The sequence below is a fragment of the Phacochoerus africanus genome, chromosome 1, assembly GCF_016906955.1.
Source record: "Phacochoerus africanus isolate WHEZ1 chromosome 1, ROS_Pafr_v1, whole genome shotgun sequence".
NCBI classification, from domain to species: domain Eukaryota; kingdom Metazoa; phylum Chordata; class Mammalia; order Artiodactyla; family Suidae; genus Phacochoerus; species Phacochoerus africanus.
In genome coordinates, this window is record NC_062544.1 from 167,096,151 (window position 1) to 167,108,906 (window position 12,756).

Consider the following 12,756-nt stretch of genomic DNA (forward strand, 5'->3'; position numbering starts at 1 on the left):
TTTCTATTAAGCTGTATGAGATCCTTATATATTCTGGATATTAACCCATTATCAGAGATGACTAGCAAATTTTTTCCCCATTCTCTTAATTGTATTCATGGCTTCCTATGCTATAAATAATCTCTTTAAGGTTGTTCTACTTGTTCATTTTGATCTCTGTTATCTCTGCCTTTGTATCTTATCCAAGAAAATATCACCTCGACCAACGTCAAGGAGCTTACTCCCAATGTATTCTTCTAGAAGTTTTATGTCTTACATTCAAGTCTCTATTTTGAATTGATTTTTGCGTATGGTGTAAGATAGTGGTCTAGTTTCAATCTTTTGCGTGTGGTAATCCAGTTTTCTCAACAAAAAGAGACTGTCCTTTCTCAGTGAATATTCTTGATCCTTTGTCATAAATTAAATAACCACATATGTGCAGGTTTACTTCTGAGTTTTCTATTCTGTTCCCTTGATGTATGTGTCTGTTTTTATGCCAGTGCCATAAACTGTTGATTATTATGGCTTTGCAATATGGTTTAAAATCAGAAATCCAGCTTGTTCTTTCTCGACATTGCTTTGGTTATTCATCTTTTGTGGTTCTATACAAATTTTAGGATTTTTTTTTCTTGTGATGAAAGCTGCCACTGCAATTTTGATAGACATTTCATTGAATGTTTAGATTATTTTGGTTTGTATGAATATTTGAGTAATGTAAAGTCTTCCAGTACATGAGAATATGCTTTAGTTGTGTCTTCTTCATTTTCTTTCATTACTATCTTAACAGTTCTCAGTGTACAAGTCTTTCACCTCGGTTAAATGTATTCCTAGGTATATGATTCTTTTGATGCAATTGTAAATGGAAGAATTTTTTAAAATTTATTTTTTCAGATGCTTCATTGTTAATGTATAGAAATGTAACTGATTTTGTTTATTGGTTATGTATCCTGCAACTATGCTGAATTTATTAGTTCTAATAATTTATTGGAGCAATCTTAAAGGTTTCCATATAATATGTCACCTTAAAATAGTTTTACTTCTTCTATTGTGATTTGGATGCCTTTTATTTCCTTTTATCTAATTGCTCTTTGATGTTAGTACTGTGTTGAATAAAAGTGGCTTTGAGTTCCCATAGTGGTGCAGTGGTTAAAGAATCCGACTAGGAACCATGAGGTTGCAGGTTCAATCCCTGGCCTTGCTCAGTGGGTTAACGATCCAGCATTGCTGTGAGCTGTGGTGTAGGTTGCAGACGCGGCTTGGATTCTGTGTGGCTGTGGCATAGGCTGGTAGCTACAGCTCCGATTAGACCCCTAGCCTGGGAATCTCCATATGCCACAGCAGCGGCCCAAGAAATGGCAAAAAGACAAAAAAAAAAAGTGGCTAGAGTGGGCATTCTTCTATTCTTTCTAATCTTAGATGAAAAGCTTTCATGTTTTAAGTGTTCTGTATGATAACTATGGGCTTGTTATATATGGTCTTTACTCTATTGAGATATATTCCTTCTATAGCCAGTCTATTGAGAGTTTTTAATTATAAATAGATGTTGAATTTTGTCAAATGCTTTTTTTTTTCATTTTCTCAGAAGACCGTATGATTATAATCTTTCATTTTTTTCCATCCCTAAACTTTCACTTTTGTGTTCTGAAAGCTGAGGCAAGTCTCTTGTAGCAACAAATAGTGGATTTTTTTTTTTTTTACTCTATTCAGCCACTCTTTTTCTTATTTTTAAAATATTTAGATCATTTACATTTAAAGCAATTACTAATAATTACGGACATAATATTGTAATTTTGCTAATTGTTTTCTGGTTGCTTTGTAATTTCTTTCTCCCTTTCTTCTCCTATTTGTATCTTCATCTGTGTTTTATAATTTTTGTAGTAATATTCTTAAATTCCTTTTGCATATCTGCTATATGTATTTGTTTTGTGGTTACCATTAGGCTTATATAAAACATAACAGTTCATTTAAAGTTGAAAAGAACTTGAGTTTGAACATATTCTAGAGAGCAACATTTTTACTTTCCCCTTCAACCATGCTTTATCCATTTGATATCACAATTTACATCTTTTCATCTTGTGTTCATTAAAAATTACTGTAGTTACAGTTATTTTTTTACTACATTTCTGTTTAAATTTTCACTATATTTAAAAGTGACTATCCCTTGGCCATTACAATTTTATTCTGCATTTAACTATATATTTAATTTTGCCAGTTATATTGATACTGTTATATGTTTTCTTGACTAATCCTTTCATTTTGGCTTAGAAAAGTCCCAACGTTTCTAGTAAGGCTTGTCTAATGGAGACAAATTTCTTCACCTTGGCTTATGTGGAAAACTCTTTATCTCTTTTTCACTTATGAAGGACAGTCTTGTCTGACAGACTAGTCTTTGTTTACAGTATATTTCTTTTGGCATTCTGAATATAAAACCCCCACCTCCCTTCTGGCCTATAGTGTTTCTGCTAAAAAAGGTGCTCATGACTTATGGGGGTTCCCTTAAAGATAAAAAAAAAATATGTTTATTCATTGTTGCTAACATCTCTCCTGGTCTTTAAATCTGAGAATTTAGTTATAATGTGTCTTGGTGGTGCGCATCTCTTTGAAATCAATTTAATGGAATTCTCTGGGTCCTGGATCTAGATGTCCGAGTCCATCTCTAGGTTATGGAAGGTTTTTGCCACTAGTATTTCAAATAAGTTTTCTGTCCCTTTCTCTCTTTTTCCACTTAGTACAATATGAATATTAGTCTGCTTGCTGTTTTCCCTTAAATGCCATAAACTATCTTTACCATTTTCATCCTTTTTTCTTTTATGATCCTCTATTTGAATGAATTCCATCCACTGCCTTTAAGATTTGATGATCCGTTTTTCTGCTTCCTCTATTCTGCTGTAGAGCCCTTGTGGAATTTTTTACGTAATTTCCTTTATTCTTCAGCACTATATTTATATATAGTACATTCTTTTTTTTTTTTTTTTTTAGTTTTCCCACTGTACAGTAAGGGGGTCAGGTTATCCTTACATGTATACATTACAATTACATTTTTCCCCCACCCTTTCTTCTGTTGCAACATGAGTATCTAGACAAAGTTCTCAATGCTATTCAGCAGGATCTCCTTGTAAATCTATTCTAAGTTGTGTCTAATAAGCCCAAGCTCCCGATCCCTCCCATTCCCTCCCCCTCCCATCAGGCAGCCACAAGTCTCTTCTCCAAGTCCATGATTTTCTTTTCTGTGGAAAGGTTCATTTGTGCCATATACTAGATTCCAGATATAAGCGATATCATATGGTATTTGCCTTTCTTGTTCTATCTTACTTCACTCAGTATGAGAGTCTCTAGTTCCATCCATGTTGCTGCAAATGGCATTATTTTGTTCTTTTTTATGGCTGAGTAGTATTCCATTGAGTATATACACCACTTCTTCCTAATCCAATCATATGTCAATGGACATTTGGGTTGTTTCCATGTCTTGGTTATTGTGAACACTGCTGCAATGAACATGCAGGTGCATGTGTCTTTTTTAAGGAAAGTTTTGTCCAGATATATGCCTAAGAGTGGGGTTGCTGGGTCATAAGGTAGTTCTACGTACAGATTTTTTAAGGTATCTCCATACTGTTCTCCATAGGGGTTGTACCAGCTTACATTCCCACCAACAGTGCAGGAGGGTTCCCTTTTCTCCACAGCCCCTCCAGCATTTGTTATTTGTGTACTTACTAATGACGGCCATTCTGACTGGTGTGAGGTGATATCTCATGGTAGTTTTGATTTCCATTTCTCTTATAATCAGTGATGTTGAGCATTTTTTCATGTGTTTGTTGGCCATCTGTATATCTTCTTTGGAGAAATGTCTATTCAGGTCTTTTGCCCATTTTTCCATTGATTGATTGGCTTTTTTGCTGCCAATCAAAAGCAAGTATAAGTTGTTTATATATTCTAGAGATTAAGCCCTTGTCGGTTGCATCATTTGAAACTATTTTCTCCCATTCTGAAAGTTGTCTTTTTGTTTTCTTTTGGGTTTCCTTTGCTGTGCCAAAGCTTTTCAGTTTGATGAGGTCCCATGGGTTTATTTTTGCTCTAATTTCTATTGCTTTGGGAGACTGACCTGAGAAAATATTCATGATGTTGATGTCCGAGAGTGTTTTGCCTATGTCTTCTTCTAGGAGTTTGATGGTGTCCTGTCGTATATTTAAGTCTTTCAGCCATTTGGAGTTTATTTTCGTGCATGGTGTGAGGGTGTGTTCTAGTTTCATTGCTTTGCATGCAGCTGTCCATGTTTCCCAGCAATGCTTCCTGAATAGACTTTCTTTTTCCCACTTGATGTTCTTGCCTCCCTTGTCAAAGATTAATTGACCATAGGTGTCAGGGTTTATTACTGGGTTCTCTATTCTGTTTCATTGGTCTGTCTGTCTATTTTGATACCAGTCATCACCAGTCTTGATGACTTTGGCTTTGTAATATTGCCTGAAGTCTGGGAGAGTTATGCCTCCTGCTTGGTCTTTGTTTCTCAGGATTGCTTTGGCGATTCTGGGTCTTTTGTGGTTCCATATAAATGTTTGGATTGTTTGTTCTAGTTCTGTGAAAAATGTCATGGGTGATTTGATAGGGATGGCATTGAATCTGTAGATTGCTTTGTGTAGTGTGGCCATTTTTACAATATTGCTTTTCCCAATCCAGGAACATGGAGTATCTTTCCATTTCTTTACATCTTCTTTGATTAAAGTTTTATAGTTCTTGGCATATAGGTCCTTTACCTCCTTGGTCAGGTGTATTCTGAGGTATTTGATTTTGTGAGGTGCAATTTTAAAAGGTATCGTATTTTTGTATTCCTTTTCTAATATTTCATTGCTGGGATACAGAAATGCAACTGACTTCTGAATGTTAATCTTATATCCTGCTACTTTGCTGAAATTATTAATCAGTTCAAGGAGTTTTGGGGTTGAGTCCTTAGGGTTTTCTATGTATAGTATCATGTCATCTGCATACAGTGACAGTTTTATCTCTTCTCTTCCTATATGGATGCCTTTATTCTTTTGTTTGTCTAATTGCTATGGCTAGGACTTCCAAAACTATGTTGAAGAGCAGTGGTGAGAGTGGGCATCCCTGTCTTGTTCCAGATTTGAGTGAGAAGGCTTTCAGTTTTTCCCCATTGAGGATTATATTTGCTGTGGGTTTCTCATAAATGGCTTGGATTATATTCAGGAATGTTCCCTCTATACCCACTTTGGCGAGGGTCTTGATCATGAATGGATGTTGGACTTTGTCAAATGCCTTTTCTGCGTCTATTGAGATGATCATATGATTTTTGACTTTTTTTTGTTAATGTGGTGTATGATGCTGATTGATTTGCGTATGTTGAACCATCCTTGTGAACCTGGGATGAACCCAACCTGGTCATGGTGTATAATTTTTTCGATATGTTGTTGGATTCGGTTGGCTAAGATTTTGTTGAGAATTTTTGCATCTATATTCATCAAAGATATTGGGCGATAGTTTTCTTTTTTGGTGGTATCTCTGTCTGGTTTTGGAATTAGGGTGATGGTGGCATCATAGAATGTCTTTGGGAATATTCCTTCTTTAACCTTTTGAAAGAGTTTAAGGAGGATCGGCACCAATTCCTCTTTATGTGTTTCGTAAAATTCACCTGTGAAGCCATCTGGTCCTGGACTTTTATTTGTAGGGAGTGTTTTTATGAGCTCTTCAATTTCATTTCTAGTGATCGGTCTGTTCAGTTGGTCTGCTTCTTCTTGATTCAGTTTTGGCAGGCTGTAAGATTCTAGAAAATTGTCCATTTCTTCCAGATTGTCCAACTTGTTGCCATATAGTTGCTCACAGTATTCTCTTATGGTTTTTTGTATTTCTGCTGTATCCGTTGTGATTTCTCCTTTTTCATTTTATAATTTTGGTTATGTGGGTTTCTTTCCTCTCCTCTTTTAGTGAGTCTGGCCAGGGGATTGTCAATTTTGTTTACCTTTTCAAAGAACCAGCTCTTGGTTTTATTAATTTTCTCTATTGTTTTTTGAGTCTCTATTTTATTGATTTCTTCTTTGATCTTTATGATTTCCTTCCTTCTGCTGACTTTAGGACTTTTTTGTTCTTCTTTTTTCTAATTCATTTAGGTGGAGGGTATAAGTTGTCCAATTTGGGATCTTTCTCCTCTTTTGAGAAAGGCCTGTATTGCTATAAATTTCCCTCTGAGCACTGCTTTCACAGCATCCCATAGATTTGTGTCTTCGTTATCATTTGTTTCAAGGTAGTTTTTAATTTCCTTCTTGATTTCCTCATTGACCCATTGGTTTTTTAGTAGCATGTTGTTTAGTCTCCATGCAGTAGGTTTTTTCTCTTTCCTTTTCCCATGGTTGGTTTCTAATTTCATGGCATTGTGGTCAGAGAAGATACTTGAGATAATTTCTATGCTCCTAAATTTATTGAGATTAGCTTTGTGTCCCAATATGTGGTCGATTCTTGAGAATGTTCCATGCGCATTTGAGAAGAATGTGTATTCTGCTTTTTTTGGATGTAGTGTCCTGAAGATCTCAATGAAGCTAACTTTTCTATTGTTTCCTTAGGATCTCTGTTGCTTTATTGGTTTTCTGTCTAGAGGATCTGTCCATTGATGTGAGGGGGGGTATTAAGGTTCTCTACTATGATTGTATCTCATCAATATCTCCCTTCATGTCTGTTAATATTTGTTGTATGTATCTGGGTGCTTCCTATATTTGGGGCATATATGTTGACGAATAGTAACATCCTTCCTTGGATGGATCCCTTAATCATTAAGTAGTGTCCTTCTTGTCTTTCTTTATGTCTTTTGTTTAAAGTCTATTTTGTCTGATATGCGTTGTGACTCCTGCTTTTTGTCATGTCTATTGGCATGAAATATTTTTCCCCACCCTTTCACTTTCAATCTTATGTATCTTTTGTCCTAAGGTGAGTTTCTTGTAGGCAGCATATTGAAGGTTTTTGCCTTTTTATCCACTCAGCCACTCTGTGTCTTTTGATTGGGGTGTGTTCAGTCCATTGACATTTAAGGTGATAATTGATAGATGATTATTTATTGTCATTTTGAACCTCGTGTTCTAGTTGATTCTATGGTTCTCCATCTCTTTTTTTTTTTTTTTTGGTTGGATGGTCCTGTTATTATCGCTTGAGTTTTTTTTTTTTTTTTTTGCAAATGCATTTTGGTTTGGCTTGTGGTGCCCTGTTTTTAAGTATGCTAACCCCTTCCATAATTGTGTGTTTTAGCCTGATGGTCTGTAAGTTCAAACACTTCATTACTATAATTAAAATTAAGAAGAGAAACATACAAACAAACAAAAAGGTTATTTACTTCCTAACATCCTTGCCCACATTTTATGGTTTTGATGACTTTTTTTATTTTTTCTTTTTAATTTATTTGTTGAGGCCTGTTCATGATTAAATCTGTATGCTGGCTTATTGAGTGACTGCTCTCCTGATTGCAGTTCCTCAGTCCTAGTTCTTCCTCCTCTTCTTCTTTTTTTTTTCTTTTGTTTTCTTCCCCTTCCTTCCTTTCTTTCTTGGTTTAGAGAAGCCGTTTCAATATTTCCCTTTAACTTGGGTTTTGTGTTGCTGTATTCTTTAAGTTTTGTTTGTTGGAAAAAATTTTATTTCCCCTTCTATTTGAAATGATTATTTCCTGCTGGATAGAGTATTGTAGGTTGCATATTTTTTCTTTGCGCACTTAAATATCTCTTGCCATTCCCTCTGGCCTGTAGTGTTTTCTGTAGAGAAGTCAGCTGATATTCTTATGGGGCTTTCCCTTGTATGGTAACATTCTTTTATCTTGCCTGCATTTAGGATCCTCTCTTTATCACTAACTTTTGCCATTTTTATTATGATGTGTCTTGCTGTGGGTCTATTTGGGTTCAGTTTGTTTGGGGCCCTCTGTGCTTCTTGTATCGTGAACCAGGATCCTTTAAATTTGGGAAGTTTCCATCGATAATTTCTTCAAATATATTTTCCATCCCCTTATCTTTTTCTACTCCTTCTGGAATTCCTATTATGCGTAGATTGGCCCGCTTTATATTATCCCATAGGTCTCTTATATTGCTTTCCAGTTTTTGGATTCGGTTTTCTGTCTGTTGACCGGATTGAGTGACTTTCATTATTCTATCTTCCATATCACTGATTCGTTCTTCTGCATTATTCATTCTGGCTTTTACTGCCCTTAGTTCAGTTTGCATCTCTGCAAATGAATGTTCTAGTTTTTCTTGGCTCCTCCTTATATTTTCTAGTTCCTTTCTGAGGGTATCTGCATTACTGTTCATATCTTCTCTTAATAGTATTTTCACTATTTCTCTTTTGAACTCCAGGTCTGTCAGACTGCAGAGATCTGTTTCATTGTTGACTGTTTTAGGTGAGTTCTCCTGTTGCTTTGACTGGGGGTGGTTTCTCAGCTTCTTCATCTTGCTTGTTGTTTTCTTTCTCCTGAGGGAGTTGTACTCTCCGTTATTGGTCAGTGTTTGCCTTTTCACTGCCGTGGAATATTTCCTGAGGGCTAGCATTGTTGGTCCATCTTTTTTGAGGCAGTGTGGCTTTTCTGGAGTGTTGATGGGGCTAACAGTGTTTCTTTGAAGCAAAGGAGGGCTTCCTGAGGGCAGACAGGACTGGGAGGTCCACACCACTTTGGTAGCAGATTTCACTTGGTCATGCAGAGCTTGCTCTGGTGTTTTTAGGCTGTGGGGTTCTTGCAGGGGGTTGGCGGTGTTGGGCAGCTGTTCCTCAGGAGTGCAGCACCCCCTGGGGGCTGGAGCAGCTACCTGGGTCACTGAGAACCCAAGAGGCTCTTCCCTAGGGCAGCCCAACTCAGAAGGATGGCCTGAGAATGTAGGCAGATCTTTTCACAGTCTGGCCAAGCTTGTTGCAGCTTTTCTGGGCTGCAGGGGCTCTTCTAGGGGGCTGGTGGTGCTGAGCAGCTATTCTGCGGCAGTGGGGCACCCCCTGGGGGCTTGGGCATGTAGCAGGGCCACTGGAAACCCAAGAGGCTCCTCCCCGGGGCAGCCCGACTCAGAAAGACCGTCTGAGATCTTTCCCCGACTCGGCCAGGCTTGTTGCAGCTTTTATGGGCTGCAGGGGGTCCTGCCTTAAGCTGGCAGTCCTATGCAGCTGAGGGCACCCTCAGGGCACCCCCCTGGGGGCTAGGGTGGGTAGCAGGGCCGTTGGAAACTGAAGAGGCTCCTCCCCAGGGCAGCCTGACTCAGAAAAACTGTCCGAGAATTAGGCAGATCTATTCACTGCCTGGCTAGGCTTGTTCTAGCTTTTCTGGGCTGCAGGCCTTTTCTTGGGGGCTGGTGGTGTTTGGTGCTACTCTGAGGAAGTGTAGCCCCTTCAAAGGGCAAGCAGGCCTGTGCAGGGACAGCCCCTGCAGTGGTAGGCTTCAGGCAATTGTTGAGGCCAGCCCTCCTGGATGGCAGGCAGCCCCAGGTTCGGGGAGAGCGTAGGGGGTGGCGGGGGTGGCGGGGGTGGGGGGAGGGGATGCACTGGGAAGCACAGCTTTCAGCTAGCTAGCGGGCCTGTAAGCTTGCTGTGGCATGGGGGGTATTCTATGGGGACCCACCCCTTCTTCTCTCCCCTCCCCAGCACGGGCACAGACCAGGCTCTTTTCCCAGGTTCCCTCTGATGCGGCTTTCCACTTCCCCGCCCCTAGAGTATTGCTCCCTTCCTCTGCGACAGCTTTGTTTTCTATTCTCCCAGGCAGTCTCTGCCCCATCAAATGGATTCTAGACCTCCCAAGCAGTTTCCACTCTACCACGCCCCCCCAACCTGGGGACTAACCTCTGGAGCCTAGGTCTCGGTGCCCAGCCCCCACCCAGGCATCTCAGTTTTTGGTGACTGTGCCTGTAGTTCAGATGGTCCGTTTGGTTCTTGATTGGCTTTTCCGTACTCCAACTCACTGCTACACTTTTCTCTGCATCTGGAGATTCCTCCGGTTCATTTGATCTTTCCCCCGTGTAGGTGACTTTCCAGGGTGCGGGATCCCTTTCTCCTCCGCAGTTCCCTTTCGGGAGTGCCCGTCCCGCTCGGATTCACCTTCTCTCACTCTCCTCTTTTCTCCCGTTCTGCCCCGTAATGTCACGGACTTCTTGCCGTTATTGGAGTTTAGGTTCTTCTGCCAGCGATTGGTTGCTGTTCTGTGTGAGTCATTTATTCTGTAGATGTGCTTTTTTTTGTTGTGTTTGTGGGAGAGGGCGAGCGTGTCCCCCTACTCCTCCGCCATCTTGTCCTCTCTCTATATAGTACATTCTTATATTTTACCCCTTGATAAAATTCTGACATTGTTTATACATTCTTCTCCTAACCATGCTAAATATAACTATTTTATTGAACTCTTTATTAGGTAAATCACTTACTTCCATTTCATTAATATCTTTTTATGAGTTATCTTGTTCTTTTGTTTGTAATATATTCCTCTGTTTCTTTATTTTCCTTGCCTCCCTGTGATTTCAGTGTATTATATAAAACAGCCACTTCTCCCAGTCTTGAAGAAGTGGCCTCATATGGAAGGTGAACTTCAGTTATCCCTGCACTAGCTCCTGGCTGTCTCTCAAACTTAAGTATAAACAGTCTACTTTTTTCTTAGTGGTTAAAAAGTAGTTGAGGAAGTGCTAAAACCTGCCACGATACTAAAGAAAAGGATTTCAGTCAGTATCAGGATGAATGCTGATTGGAAGCTGAGCTTTCATGCAACAGCTTTTGTAAATTATGCAAATATACATCTTTGGGGGGAAGAGGGGCAGACAGATGTTTCCCTCTTTTACATAGGCACTGAGCTATGGAGTGGGGGGCAGCTAGTCAGTTAAGACTATTTATTTGTTTGCTTCCATCCTGAAGAACCCATAGACATAAGCATGGCTGGCCCCCAGAACCAGCCTGTCAAGGGATGTTTTCTTTACATGGCAGCTAGAAAAGCTGGGGACACCAGCTCCTTTTTGGAGATATCAATGACCTGAGAGTGTAAAACAGGTTTCTGCTGGCCTCCATGGTCCCTGGAGAATATTGCAATTGGCCCCTACATGTGTGTTCCATTAGAACCTGACCCAAAAAAGGAAATTTTTTTAAAAAGGTTTTTTTTGTTTGTTTGTTTTTTTAAAAAAGCAAATAGGGTACTTTCACAGAAAGAAGGGATTTGTTCAATATGCTATTATGTGTTGGGCTTTGAGGGGTTACATTTGATGAGTCAGATGAGCCACTAAAAACTGTCTCTGAGTTCTCTGTAACCTTGTGGGTCTCCTGGATGTAGACCCCACTGGCTTTCAAAACTAGAGGTTTTGGTGGCCCATGTCTCTAGTGGAAATCTTAAAAGTTGGGGCACCAGGTGTGAGGTAAAATTATTCATTCCTGAGGGAGAAGCTGGGAGGTGTGAGTTCCTGATTGGTTTCATGTTCTTATTGCGGGGGTAGTGTATATGGCAAGAATGTGTCATAGCCTCTCCTACCCATTTCAATGTTTTTTGTTTTTGTTTTGTTTTGTTTTTTGTTTTTTGTTTTCACTTGCCCAATGTGTAGAGTCACTCAGCTAGTTTCTGGATTTCTTTCAGAGGGAACTTTTCTGTATGTAGCTGTAGATTCTTGTGTCCACGGGAGGAGGCGAGTTAGGAGCTTGCTCTGACACTGTCTTGAACTGGTCCATTATAAATACTTTAAATGTAATAAGAGATAATTGTATAATTTAACCAAATCCATTATTATGCTAATATGATACAGGTTCTAAATCTATTACTGGAAAAGAACCTTCTAGAGGTATAAAGATGGGTTTACAGATATTTTATACAACTTGCAGTTTTCACTAAACTTATATCTGGGAGTTCCCATCCTGGTGCAGAGGAAACGAATCCAACTAGGAACCATGAGGTTTTGGGTCTGATCCCTGGCCTCGCTCAGTGGGTTAAGGATCTGGCGTTGCTGTGAGCTATGGTGTAGGTCACAGACGTGGCTCAGATCTGGTGTTGCTGTGGCTGTGGCATAGGCTGGCAGCTGTAGCTCCGATTAGACCCCTAACCTGGGGACCTCCATATGCTGTGGGTGTGGCCCTAAAAAAAGACAAAAGACAAAAAAAAAATAAAAATAAATAAATAAACATATTTAGAAGGAAGACACTCTGGTTCACAAATCTATTCAGGTTGCCTTTTCTCTGGCAGCCATCCTGTAGCATCTAGTGACTTCCTAGGTTTATTCTTGCACATGGAGAACACTGGAAACATCTGGTAGAGTCAAAAGTATCATTTAGACAAGCAGGAGTGCTATTCTTGGAAGCCAGGCCTCTGGGCCTCCTAGACAGCACCCTCCAACATGGCAATGTCCCTTCATCCAAGCTAGTAATTAACTGCCTATGGAACAAAGCCCATGGAATATAGGTTTTTTAGAGTTCATCTGAACTCCCAAGTGAAGCTGTGAAGCAGGAATATGAGTTTTCCAAAACATACCCACCTAAATTCAAAAATGTTCCCTATCTTTGGAAATGTACTAAGGGACCTGTTAGTGCATAGTATTCAGTTAACATGATCTATTGTCTGTAGCTCTGTGTCAATCTCAAGGTCATCACAAACTTGGGAGAAAACAGCTAAAGTGATAGAAAGCAGGTAAAGTGATAGATTCCCTGAAGTAAGTTTTTATTGTTTTCCTTCTAAGTTAGAGTCTATATCATAAGGACAGATACCAAGAGGAAGAGTATTTTACAATTTGACTACTAATTTCAAGAAAGCTTCTAATAATCCTTGTCAATTTATTATCACAAAGAGAAACATTTGTAAATACCCAGGTTTAA